The 14,681-nt window shown below is 39.8% G+C and overlaps 1 protein-coding gene across 7 annotated transcripts in view; it reads right to left on the reverse strand.

Moving 5' to 3' along the window:
• The window catches only part of PKNOX2 (PBX/knotted 1 homeobox 2), a 276,614-nt gene that overhangs the window by 168,995 nt on the left and 92,938 nt on the right, over positions 1-14,681 (reverse strand). The window lies entirely within an intron of this gene.

The raw sequence follows: 14,681 nt of genomic DNA on the forward strand, positions 1-14,681 counted from the left end.
CTGTATCGCAAGCCTGGAACCTCTTCTGCAACTTGAGGGACAATGAGGATGGAATTTGGACTCTTCCAATATGTGTTGCTCTGTGGAGGGTCTGATGCGCTGTTTCTGGGCTACAGGGGTGATAAGGCCAGTTTTATTGAATCAGCCTCTTTCTCAGCACAGTCTACCTTCCAGAGTTGTTATTAGAGGGGAAAGTGGAGGAGGGAATATTAAGTAGAGGGAGTTCTCAACTTACCACCATTAGTTTAGTGGCCGTTCATTTCACGAAGTTACCAACAAGCACTGAAAAAAGTGTCTTATTATTGGTCTTTGTAGTTCCAAACATTGCAGCATCCCCATGAGATCAAAATTTGGGTGCTTGACAATAGACATGCATTTATGATGGTTGCAGTACATTGGGGCCATGTGATTACCATTTGGAACCTTCCCAGCCAATTTTTGACAAGCAAAGTCTACGGGGAAGCTGGATTTGCTTCATGTCCATCTGATTAATAATTGCAGTGATTTGCTAAATAACCAGGCATGGTTATAATCAGGTGTGACTCATTTCAACAACTGCAATGGAAATTCTGGTTATAAGTTGAGAACCAGCTATATCCAAGCTCCATCCAAGCAAATCATTAACAGGTCTTTGCAAAATCCTACTTCTGATGAACAACCTAAAGTTTATAAACAGTTATGAACTATATCTCCTCAGGAGTTAAGCTTCCTTTGCTGAATTAGAGATGGAACTTGACATCTTTAGGATACACATCCAAGGATCTCTCCAGGAAGAGATCAAGTTCACCTTGGTTGCCACCAACCATACTCAGTCACATAATGCTCCTCACTTACCTACACAACTCACATTCCTTGGCTATGAAATGGGGGTTTCATAGCACCTTTGTGGCTAATCATGGTTAATAGACATCTGTCTCACTTTCTGTAAAGATCATTGTTATAGCTCGTGCCTGTAAATTCTACCTGGGTTTTAAATAACATAAAAATAATAATAAACGGATTGAATTTTGGTTTATGTAAGTGGACTCTGTCATAGCACAGGCTGCAGGACCAAAATGTTTTCAGCATGCATGTTCTTTATTGCAGAAATGTTATGAAAAACAACATTTATTTTAGGAAGTTCCCAATAAAATGGCATATGTTTGGAAAGTTGCATAGCCAAAAGCAAGTGTGTTAAGAGCAGCCAAGTACAAAAACTGTATATTACAGGTGGTTAAATAAATTGAATACAGAAACAGTACGGTGAGCATGTCTGCAACAAATATACTTTAAGTGAATTTCTAAACACCCAGTTTACTTAGTGACAAAACAGAGTAACTTAAGAGCACCTGTAAGATCATCTCTGACAATATAATATGAACTTGTTGGTAAAGTTCAGGAAAAGATGCTTCAGAAAAGCAATATATTTCAAAAACTTTTAAGGAAGAGTGCCAAATTAGAAGTACGGTTGTCTACTTCAAAAAAGATCCCCATCCCACTATTTGTCTCCTAAACCTTTAGAGAGAAATTGCCTCCTAAATCATTCCTGATGAACATGATCCCAAAACACTCTTATCAGGCGATAAGGCTAAGTATCATTATCTTACTATCATAGTACAAAGAGTGTCTTGTATTCTCTCTGAATCGGTTAAATCAAAGAGTTCACTTCTATTCTGCTGAACTGACAAAGACCTGTATTTATTGCATAAATCAAGTGTTTTTCTTTCCATCTAGAGCTGTCATTATGAAAAGCAAAAAAGGTACGCTGCCTTTCCTCAGACAAAACTGTACAATCATATCACCCACACCGTTTTAACTGGACCTGTTTCCCTCCTGATCTTTGGCAATAAAAACAAGCCTATAAAATGAATGTGAAAATGTATTCATTAGGGATTTATAATGCTCATTACAACTGCCTGGGTAGGAAACCATGACTGAGATCCAGAGAAGAAGGGGGGAAATGCAAATTGTAACACATGAGATGGGAGAGACAGGAGAATTTCTCTAATCGACCAATCCAATGGCAGTCCAATTATCTGTGGCCAACCCAATGGGTTAAAATTATACCATTCATTCTTGGACACAGTGTGGAGTCTAAAAAGTGTTTCATTTTAATAAAAATGAGATCTGGACACTGCAGAAACCAGTTTCACTAATGATGTGTTTACACAGAAGACAACAATTTCTATTTAATGGTGATTACTACCAAGAACAAATTAAACTTCCTGAAGTATATGGGTTAGAGATAATGGGAATTGAGAAGGGTGGGGAGAGTGACAATGAAAGAATGTATGCAAATGTGCACATAAGATACACACTAAACTTAATACACTCAGTATTGCAGCAAAACAATAATAGAACCAGTGTGATCTAGTAGTTAAGGAATCAGGCTAGAAAATGGGAGATTGTAAGTTCAAATCCTGCCTTAGTCACGAAAGCCAGTTGGGTGGCCTTGGACCAGTCACTCTCTCTCTCAGCCCAACTCACCTCACAGGGTTGTTGTTTTGGAGAAAATGTGTTGGATATGTTTGCTGCCTTGAGTTATTCATAAAAATAATAAAGGTGGAATACAAAGATAGATAGATAGATAGATAGATAGATAGATAGATAGATAGATAGATAGATAGATAGATAGATAGATAGACAGACAGACAGACAGATACAGATATTGCACAAATAAGATAGATGATAGACAGACAGACAGACAGACAGACAGACAGACAGACAAATTAGGAGGAGTAATCTATGTCCTCCCACCCATATCTTTAAATTTAAATTTCCATCAGCTTTCATAGTGAGGAATAATGGGATTTGCAAGCTGCCAATGTACAGAAGGGTAGATATTTCGAGCTCATGATATTCAGTCTAGATAAACATAATTATAAAAAGCTAAGGGGGCATTCACATATAGAACAGGATATATTGGTCAAAATGATTGGGCTTTAAGTAAAATGAAGACAGAGCTGTGGGGGAAAATCTGAAACCATTTCAGCTCTTTCTCTGCATGCTGGAAAGTTTGCTCACATGGACTAAAAGTGCTCCTGTGCTGATTTGGGTTTCACAAATGGAAACTGGCTACGTAAAGCCAGTTGGACGTCTCTTCAGGAAAAAGGAGAAGATGCTTCCTTCTCTGTTGATTGATCGCTTGATGGGGTGACACTTCTGCCACTGTGATCTGTGACAGTTGGAACTGCTTTGAGGCCGGTTTGTCTCAGGAGAACTCCTGTTTTTGTTTCTGTTTCTGTTTTGCGATGCCAGAAGTACAGATTGAGAAAAGCAGCCATTGCCAAGACTATGCAGAAAAAAAAAGGAAGCCTGAATATTTAAATCTTATGAATATGCATGAGTGGAGCAGGGGGAGGCAGAAGACATTTTCTTTTTAACAAAAATGTTGAACACCTATTTTCTCTAATAAAAATAAAATGTTAAAATTCAAACAGACAAGCACCTGCCACATAACAGTCCAGACTTAATAACTGTTGATAAGAAAGATAAAAAATGAATGTCTGGATAGTGGATGTGGCAGTGCCTGGAGACAGCGGAGTAGAAGAGAGAGAATGGGAGAAAATCACAAAATACAAAGACCTGCAAGTAGACACAGAACTGTGGCAAAAGAGAGCAAAGGTAGTACAAATAGTAATAAGACACCTTGGATGCAATCCCAAAATAAATGGAGCACCAGTTGAACATCATCAGCAGTGACAAAATCTTCGGTCAATTGCAAAAGGCAGATTTACTTAGAACACCTTACATCCTGCAATGATACCTTGAACACAATCAAACAACAGTATCTGCCTATCCCAGGTCCTTCAGAAGGACTTGAAAGATGGATAAAAATGCCAAATCCTCCCTAAACATTTGGCTGTGTGACCAACCATCTGAATAATAATGTTAAAAGTTGAAAATAAGCTGGTTATAATATTGCAGGATTGTCAATAAACAAACTGATAAGTCTTGGTTCATAACAAAATATTTTAACTGTGGTTGAAAAGGAGGAAGTGTGGACAATTAATTTGGCACTACCAGGAGACAGCAGAAAGCAAAGAATTGAAGAAGATCACAAAGTATTAAGATCTGAGATTCAAAATTGAAAGATTATGGCATAAACTGGCCATGCTGGTCCCAGTGGATATTAGAACACTGGGTACTATACCAACAAATCTTGGATGGCACTTAGAAAACGTACACAGTGACAACATTTCCATCTGTCAGTTGCAAATGACTGCACTGCTTGAATCTACACATATACTATGCAGACACATGATGGCATTCTAGGTTCTTGGGAAGAACTCAATGCATATGAAGGTCAACAGCAATCAAAGAATTGGCAGCGGTGACTGCACATTTTCATGCATATACTACTACTTCTAATAATAATAATTCATTAAACTTGTCTACCTGACACCCAATTACTGTTGTTGAAACAAATTCGCAAAAGAATTTGATATTCATTCTAAAAGCACATCTTAGTAATGGAATGGGGAAACCACTTTTGGAGCAAGGAAAGAAGCTAACAATGGCTGTGCTGCCCGCCCCCCATTCACACACCCTTGTACTCAAGTAAGACTAATGTGTGAATGTAGTTTTGCACAAATAGATTGAATTGTTAGCTTCCAGGAACTGCCTGGGAACTGAAATTGCTTTCTAGGGGAGGAAAGGGACAACTGTCATGATCATTAGCCATTAATGAGCTCTTGGGCAACCCTGTATTTAATAATTAAAACAATTAACATTCTTTGCAGCCAGTTGCCCATGATTGTGTCATGTCCCACTTATTTTCTGGTTGGCTTCATGTTGGGGGCCTTGGGTAGCATTTTATACTTTCTGGAAACTACAATATGCATGCTATTAATTAAATTAGAATGGCCAAATTTTTAAAACCAAACAAAACAATTGATCCCTCTGATTTAACTGCAATAGGTCTTTCTGATTTAACAACGATTAATCATTTTGATAGGAAATTGATAGCGAGATCAAGTGAGGTACTAATACCACTCTATAAAGCCTTAGTAAGACCACACCTAGAGTACTGCATCCAGTTTTGGTCACCATATTATAAAAAAGATGTTGAGACTCTAGAAAAAATACAGAGAAGAGCAATCAGGATGATTAGGGGACTGAAGACTAAAACATATGAAGAATGGTTACAGGAACTGGGCATGGCTAGTCTTCTGAAGAGAAGAACCAGGGAAGATCTGACAACAGTGTTCCAATATTTGAGGGGCTGCCACAGAGAGGAGGGGGTCAAGCTATTTTCTAAAGCGCTTTTAGGCCAGACAAGAAATAATGGATGGAAACTGAACAAGGAGAGATTTAACCTGGAAATAAGGGGAGACTTTCTGACAGTGAGAACAATCAACCAATGGAACAGCTTGCCCTGGGAAGTTGTGGGAGCGTCATCACTGGAGGCTTTCAAGAAGAGATTGGACTGCCGTTTGTCAGAAATGGTGTAGGGTCTCCTGCTTGGAAAGGGGGGTTGGACTAGATGACCTACAAGGTCCCTTCCAACTCTGATTATCTGTTATCTGTTATCAATTGATCTTTCTGATTTAGCAGAAATTTATCTTTTCATCAAACAACAATTGATCTTTCTGGTTTAACATTAGGTGCTCTTATGTCCTTATAATTCCAGAGATTTGGATTTTTTCTTTTTTCACCAGTGCATAACTAAGGCACTACTTTATCAGAAAACTGTTTTGCAACTGTAGGAAACTGAGATGTGCATCATCAGGTATAGTCACAATTGCCAACAGAGCCCAAGCTTTAAGCCTGCACCATGGAAGGTTATGGGGATAAAAAGCCAACTTTCAGGTAAACTGGTTTTTCCATATTTGACGATCATCACAGCAATATATGCAAAGCACTTCCCACTTCACTGCTTCCATTGTGACAAATCAGCCCACAACCATGGAACCCCTGGGGTAGCAGTAGCTTTAGGAGACAATGCAAAAGAGCAAGTTTCATTTCAGAGGATATGACGTATGGAATGAACAACCACGAAGCATAAAATGTAACCTATGCCAGGCATAATTTTTGCCTTTGTTCCAATACACCATTCATGGTGACCTCTTCAACACTTCACCTTGCTTCGTTTGACTGATAAAGATTTCTTTTGCTCTCTGTGTCAAAGAATTACACTCTCATCCACACTCATTTGTTTCTTTGGCTGCCAAGGCAGCCCTGAACAAAGCTGAAATGCTAACTATCTAACTGGGGTTATAGAAAAACAAAAACAAAAATAAAGCAGCACTATTCAATGTTAATATTATTTGTTTTCTAAAGGACAACACTCCATTGTTTGCCAAAGTAAGCTTGAATGCTAATGGTTGGCAGTACAGGAATTTAACTTCAAAGGTATAGTGTCTGTGAAGATTTAATAGTAAGAAAAATTGTGATTGTAACTGAAGCATAATGAAGAAACAACGTATCCCAAACAGACATACAAACTCCAAGATTAGCGTTTGTTGAATAGAGATCAGTTCAAAGCAACAGTAAACAATGTACTGAAATACAGCTCTATTATCTTTTGCCTTAAAAGGCACAAACCAGAATGTGATCATGTGACTGTGGGATAGGGTGGGAGTGAAGGCAGCAGTCAGAACTTTAGACATAGATATATCTGGGGAAAGTCCATTGTAACTTTGAATGGTAGTTAAGCAGTCACTTGTAAACTGAGGATTACCTGTACTGGCTTTCAGCCATATTGGAACACAACATGTAAGTAGCATTACAAGAAGCTTGACATAGTTTGAGGCCAATGACAGCACAACACAAAGTGCTGCGCTCTCAAAACTTCTCTCTGAAGCCAGATAAACAACTGCAACTATAGGAAATCCTGTTTTAAATTTGGGGCTAGCCTACTGCTGTGCCAGAATGTTTTTTTCTTCATCCTGATTGGTTGGGAGTCTTGGTCTGTGTTTATTGGTCTTGGAGTTTGCTGTCTTCTGCTTGATTGGTGTTTCTAATATCTTCTGTCTGCCTGATGATGGCAGATGAGATTCTGCCGAAACGTTGCTACAACTTTAAAAGCACAACTATAATGACGTGGGAAAATACCCGAACAAAGCTGAACCCAGATTGTTGGTGGCAATATGCTGACTCTGTAAACCGCTTAGAGAGTCTGGGCAATAAAGCACTAGGAAGCGGTATATAAGTCTAAATGCTATTGATATCTCTATCTATCTGTCTATCTGTCTATCTATCTATCTATCTATCTATCTATCTATCTATCTATCTATCTATCTATCTATCATCTATCCATATTTGCCATCCTGTTGTGGTCTGCTGGCGGCCTGCGCAGCTGGCAGCAGAGTCGGACAGTGGGGAGGAACATGGGCCAGTCCTGGAGTCTGGGGAGGGCTTGGACGAGGGATTTGCATCCGACACAGAGATGGGGCCAGGGCCATCTGAGAGTTATGTGCAGACTCCGGAGCCTCCAGAATCTGACATCAGCGAGGCAGAGGAATAAAGGAAGCTGGTTCCCATTGCGCGCTTGCGCAGAACTGCCAAAAGGCAAGAACAGCTAAGACAAAGGGGTGATTTGGAAGTAAGGCTTGGAGATGATTGGCCCCTCCCATAAGATATAAAGGAGGAGCAAAGGGACATGAGTCTTTGCAGGAAGCAACTTTGTTTGTTTTGGTCAGTTTAAACTCTGAAGCTCTGTGTTGACTTTGTGCTCCGTTTGGCCTTGTATAGCTAATTGGCAATTTAATCATTGGCCATATTTCAAGGGAGATAAAGGTGGGGGCTTATCAGCCTTATCCCGAAAAGATTGTGGCAGACTTCTGTTGGACTATTCATAAACTGTTTAAGACTCATTACGGGCTGTGAATGCATATAATTCACAGCTGTTTAAATAAAAAAAGAAGGTTTTTGGGAACAGCATGTGATTGTTACTGTCTCAGGAAGCCTTGGTCGGAACACATCCATACCCACTTCGCATAATCACATTAGAAATTTTATCCATGATCCTAACAACCCTAGAATTCCCTTCCCTTAGAAGCTATGAATGCTTCTATATATACAGCTAGTTCTTGACTTACAACAATTTATTTAGTGACCTTTCCAAGTGACAACAGCATTGAAAAAAAGTTATTTATGATCATTTTTCACACTTATGACCATTGAAACATCCCCATGGTCATATGATCAAAATTCAGATGCTTGGCAACTGTCTTATATTTATGATGGTTGCAGTATCCCAGGGTCGTGCCATCACCTTTTGCGACCATCTGGGAAGCAAAGTCAATGAAGAAGCCAGATTCACTTAACAATTGCATGATTCACTCAACCATTATGGCAAGAAAGGTTGCAAAATGGGGCAACATTCATTTAATAACTGTCTTGCTTAGCAACAGAAACTTTGGGGCTCAATTTTGGTCCGAAGTCGAGAACTACCTGCATTGGAATTGCGCCTGCTTGACATCTGATTGGAGATAAGAGGTGCTTGGAGCGGCTCTTCCTCAAAATGAATACAACATGGACATCATGCCAAGACTGTCATTCTGCCCCAAAGAATGTGGGGCAGAATAAGCCAGGTGGAGTCAGGACAAGATCCAAATTCGATTTAATTAAAATACAACTAAAATAAACCTAATACGATGATCTCCCACACATTTAAGAATCCTCCTGCCCCACGGTCAGAAAATTTAAACCTACCATGGCACCTTCTGGAACAATTCCAGCAACCTCAACCAGACTTCATGGAGGCCACAGGTCTTTGGACTTCTTTGGAACAATTCAATGATTCCAAACAAGTCCGCATTCCCAACCTCCAGAAATTACTTTCATCCCCAACTGCAAACTACCACAAAGATTCCATTTTCTGCAATGGAGCAATTGACGTCCACCAGGTGCAGAACTCAAGAGCATTGAATATGGTACTAAGTTGATCAGGGGATTTTCATGTTTAAAGAATGCGGTTTGTACATCCTCATCTGCCATTGAGAAACATCAATCTTTCGAAGAGAAAGACTGACAGGACTAAATATTCCAAAACCAATTTCATCTCTGCTTGTGGTAAAAAAAGACTATTGCATCCATAAAGGCAAAAGCTAAAAATAAGAGTTTAAATGTAAGCATTGAGCCCTGGTGGCACAATGGTTAGAATGCAGTGTTGCAGGGAAACTCTGCCCACAGCCTGGAGTTTGTTCCTGACGGGGCGCAAAGTTGATTCAGCCTTCCATCCTTCTGAGACTGGTAAAGTAAGAGACCCAGACTGTTGGGAGCAATGTGTAAATAATGCTTCTACACCAGGGCTGTCAAACTTGTGGCCCATGGGCCAGATGCTGGCCACGCCCAAGTCTGGTTTTGCGAAGGGAGGGGAAGTCATGATACTTCACATGACGCCACCATGACTACATGAGTTTGACACCTCCGTTCTACGCTGTAAACCACCCAGAGAGTCCTGTGAAGCTCTATGGGGCAGCATATAAGTCTAAATGATATTGCTATCTGCATGGATTATTTTTGGTAATTGCCTTTATCAACAACGTGCATTATGTCACTTTTAAATGGGAAAAGACCTCAACTTTTTCTAGAGGTGGATTTAGGAGCTCTTTTCCCAATCGTCCACTGGGAAGAAGGAAGGATAGGAGAAAAGGGCTTTCCTTCCATAGGGGGAGTGAGAAATTGTGCTTTGGGAATTCAGCAAAGTGTTTCAAAACATTTTCTGTTTTACATTAACCCCGTTTAACTCAAGGTTTGGTCTATTAATATTTAATGGTGAAAAGGGTTCTTCTCTCAGTTAGTTAAGCTAGAAACCCTCTTCTTGCATCTATTAATTTGCCAGCCTGTCTCGGAAGAGCTATACTGGTTTCCCAGCTTTGCTGAGGGATGAGCTCAGACAGACAGAATTTTCTGTAAAGTAAGACATCCTTTGAGTCAAGTTTTACTTCCGTTGAACTCATTGATGCAACTATCTTGGCAGCAGTACAGAGGTGATCCACTGTTGCCTCCATGGGAATGTCTTTCCCCACATCTCAATCTAGCCAACATCTCTGATATTCACTGACATTCTCCCATCCACCCTCTCACCTGGGCTGATCCTGCTTAGCTGCCCAGCCCAGCCAAGGTTAGCAATACTTTGGGCCTAACATCAAGTCCTGAGGCCATGAATGCAGATGTGCTTTCCCATTCCAGAATTCTCAAACCCAATGGCTGATTAGCATAACACACAGATGTGCATTTTGCAATAAATTATTGGACATGCCCTAGAAAAAGTCAAGATTTAATTGTCTATGGAGATTCTCAGTCATCCAGGTCATGGTTATCCCAAAGGTGCTTTTTCAAGAGCAACTTTCTGGTTTTTCTTTGATGACATTTCACTTCTCATCCGAGAATGACTCTCTAAAAGCATGCAAATGACCAGCTGTCTGCAAGGAGTATAAATCTTGCCATTCCTCACCATCTAGTCAGAGCCTAAGAAGCTTGCATGATTAACAGATTAAAAGAGTTGGAAGGGACCTTATAGTCATCTAGTCCAACCCTCTTTCCAAGCAGGAGACCCTATACTATTTCTGACAAATGGCAGTCCAATCTCTTCTTGAAAGTCTCAAGTGATGAAGCTCCCACAACTTCCGAGGGCAAGCTGTTCCATCGGTTGATTGTTCTCACTTGCAATTCTCTTATTTTTTCTAGGTTGAATCTCTCCTTGATCAGTTTCCATCCATTATTCCTTGTCTGGCCTACAGGTGCTTTGGAAAATAGCTTAACCCCTTCTTCTCTGTGGCAGCCCCTCAAATATTGGAAGACTGCTATCCTGTCTCCCCTGGTCCTTCTCTTCACTAGACTAGCCAAGCCCAGTTCCTGTAATCCTTCATATGTTTTAGTCTCCAGTCCCGTAATCATCCTGGTTGCTCTTCTCTGCACTTTTTTAAGAGTCTCAACATCTTTTTCATAGTGTAGTGAACAAAACTGGATGCAGTACTCTAGGTGTGTACTAAGTACTAAGGCTTTATAAAGTGGTATTAGTACCTGACTTGATGTTGATTGTCTTCTTGGATGAGAAACGTCTTCAAAGAAAAACTAGAAAATCCAGTTGCTTCTTGAAAAAGCACCTTTGGGTCAATGTTGAATTCCATATGCCTTGGCACTATGGGCTACTTTGACCATTAGCTACCCTCTCAGATTTGATAGTGTTTGTGAAAGCAAACACCAATGTCACACCATGCATTTCTCTTATACCAAGTCAGATCAATAATTATTGATTTAATAGCAACTTTCTCCAAGTTCAAAGACTTCGAGTTAAGACACTGAACTAGAGTCCCAGTTACATCATATGTAGATCTACCCTTCAAATGGTTGCTATGCATGCTTGAATGACATTGCAACTACTAGGTTGGATGCAGGCATGCTTGCTTTAACATTCCCTCTTTCTAAAAACCTGTGTTCCTGATTGATTTCATAAACAGATTTATTGCCAAGTGACAAAATACTGCTTTATCAACAAAACAAAGTCTGACATCGACTCCCCCAACAACACACCCAAATGTCACAAACTAGTGAAACAACTCTCAATAACTCTTTCATAATTCTAAGTGCATTCTGAAGGATGATTAGGACTGATAGGATGATATGGTAGTTACCATCAGGATAAACAGTAGGTAAAGCTGCTTTAAGAGATTTAATAGCAGCAAATAAAAAGATTCTGAGCTTAGCATGACTCCTTTTCCCCCAAAGAGTTTCTTTTAAAGAAAAAATTTTGTTTTAAGGAAACAAATTAATAGTTTAAAAATATCTATTATTGTCTGAGTACTGTTCAGATAGAAACAGCAAGGACAGAATTATTATTATTAGAAAAACAAAGCAGAATAAGATGGGTGGGATATAGGCAAGATGTTTATTCCATTTCTGTCTCTATTTTAATGGATTTGAATAAGGAAAATGTATGCATATCAGCCAGCGATTTCATCAACCTGCAGAGAACTGATTGTCTGCCCTGGGGAGTTGGCACACATAGAATGACTATTTTAAAGAAAGGAATTCACAATCATTTGGGTATTAATAAGGAAAACATGTTATCTATGCATGGTTGGGCTAAGGAGCACTTGTCCCAGGACTAAACTGAAATTTCAGCTGATGGACAAATCTGTCCATGTCAGTGTTGCTCAGTTTCTCACTTTTCTAACTATAAATTAGGTACATTGCACAAAAGAGGAAGGAATAGCAATAGTACTTAGACTTATATACTGCTTCATAGTGCTTTACAGCCCCTCTCTAAAAATTATTTGTATATTGCTCCCAACAATCTGGGTCCTCATTTTACCAAGTTCTGAAGGATGGCTGGCTTGAGTCAATGTAGGAAGGAAGGAAGGAAGGAAGGAAGGAAGGAAGGAAGGAAGGAAGGAAGGAAGGAATGAAGGAAGGAAGGAAGGACATGGACTTCCATACATAATTTTCTATTCAATAAAGGCCCTCTATCTAAAGAATATGTGCATATGCCATTTCCCCCTAATATTTATGATTTTTTTCAAAGCTTTTTCTCATGTATGCATTCTGATTGAATGCTTTTGAGTAATGAACCTATCACATTGAAAAATTTGGACAAGAACAATTGTCAGTGATGGTTGGATACAGTGTTCTCCAAAAGTTTCACGGTGACTGAGTTGGGTAAGGAGGAGAAGACAGAGGAGTAGGAGGAAGATCATCAACCAGGAGGCATCATACTTATTACAGAAGAGTTGTAAATCCAAACCATAATTACCTCAACTACCTCCAGGTCACTCTGGGATGGGCAACATGGGAAAAGAGCACTGCAATGAATCTTTGGAATCTGTGCCACACATAATGTTGTCAAATATGTGTGCTGACCACAGCAAGTGGGGCAAAGCAGAATCTTTTATCAGATGATGTTCTGGGCTATAAGGGAATGGCTCAGTACAATTTTAGTTGAAAGGGGAGAACAGGCGCTTCAAAATTACTCATCAACTTGGACAGCAAATTGAAACCACATATAGTCTTTCCAGCTCTGTCAACCATCTGCACTCTGCTTTGATATGTTATGAAAATGTGAAAATGTGGCATGTGAGGAGGGGGCAGGCAAAGAATCAGTGGGCTCCTATCAACACATGTACTAGCTGCAGACAGAGGAGAAGTTCAAGACCCAGCCAGGATTGATACAAAGCAAAACACCCTTATAAGGTTAACATGCAAAGCTATACATCTGTCCAAGAAGTAGACCGAGGAGGGATAAAGCTGTAAACCTAGAGGAACAATAATAATGTTCAAGAGGTTTGGTTTGCAGCAGCTGCTGTTCAGAAGTGGCCTTAGTTTGACATTGCCTTGCAAGGCTGGGAATATGACTCAGAAAGGAAAAGAACTGGTGGATGCAAGATTCTGATAATTGGCAGGCTGAGAAAATATGAGCACAGGATAAGGGAGGGTTGCTTGGCTCTTAAGCATCCTACACATCGCAGGCCCAGCCTTTGTACAAATAGGGGAAAATAGAGAGAACTGCATGGCCTACAAGCTAGTAGGGTTGTCATGCCTATATTGGCATCTTGGATACGGTAATATTACTGAAGCTGGCAGAGATGGCAAAATTAACTGCTTTGATTAGAGATAATGGACTAGCCAGCCTTATAAGAGACTGGAAACCATTTATGGATTCTGTATGTGCTAAATATAATAACCGAGAATGCAGTATTGCAGGATAACTCTGCCAACTGCCAGCAGTTTGATCCTGACCAGTTCAAGGTTGACTCAGCCTTCCGTCCTTCCGAGGTTAAATGTAAAATGACAATTGTTGCAGGGCAATATGCTCTGTAAACCCCTGTCAACAAAGCACTATGTTGGAAGGAGCCGGCACCTCTCTGTCTCGAGGGCAGCCCCGTGGGCCAGATCTAACCACATCATGGGCCAGATGTGGCCTGCAGGCCTTGTGTTTGACATGTCTGAACTTAACACTCTGGCTTCCTCTACTTTGGATATATTTTAAATACATTGTTGTATCTATTGCTTCTATTGTGCCTTTAAAAAAATTAACCCATCAGTATGGCTATGAGTGTATCTGAGGTGGGATGTAGACTTCCCTTGTCTCTACTACAGAGATTGGAAATATACATGCAGAAATATTTTTATCCACTAATAATGTAGCATAGACGATTCTATTTTTTCAATTATAGATGTAACCAAAAGCATGTAATTTCTCTACAGCTGATAATCACCGATCTCAACCCATTCTCCAGGATACTAATCAATGCCAGAGAGGTGAATTTGGAAAATGCAGTCTTATTCCTCCATACTGTGTCTAGTTTGGGGGAAAACATGGGAAACATGGGAAATTAAACTGGGACAGGCACCTTATTTCCATGCCAATATGACTGAGCCATGGTTGCATGCATTTCTTCTGTTATTTCACTTTGCTGGACTTGACATGATATCTTCTACAAATTGGCCCCCCGTCAGTGATGTCCAAATGGGCTTCTATTCATTAAATGTATATCCCACTTTTTCAAAATTTAACCGAGCAAGATATAAATTTAAATATCAAAAAATGTATATACCCTTGATGGACTTGGAGAGTGATAGGTTGAAAAATGGATTATATTTGAAATTTATTTGATCTTTTCCAGGTTTAGTAGAATGTTACAGATCACGAGATGAATTCATTCTTAATCTTACTTATATACAGGGGTGGAATTCTACCAGTCTGCACCTATTCGCTAGAACCGGTTGTTAACATTCTAAGCAGTTCGGAAAAC

Source organism: Notechis scutatus, chromosome 7 (genome assembly GCF_049901735.1).
Source record: "Notechis scutatus isolate UNSWTSFEM ecotype Mainland chromosome 7, rNotScu1.2, whole genome shotgun sequence".
Lineage (NCBI taxonomy): Eukaryota > Metazoa > Chordata > Lepidosauria > Squamata > Elapidae > Notechis > Notechis scutatus.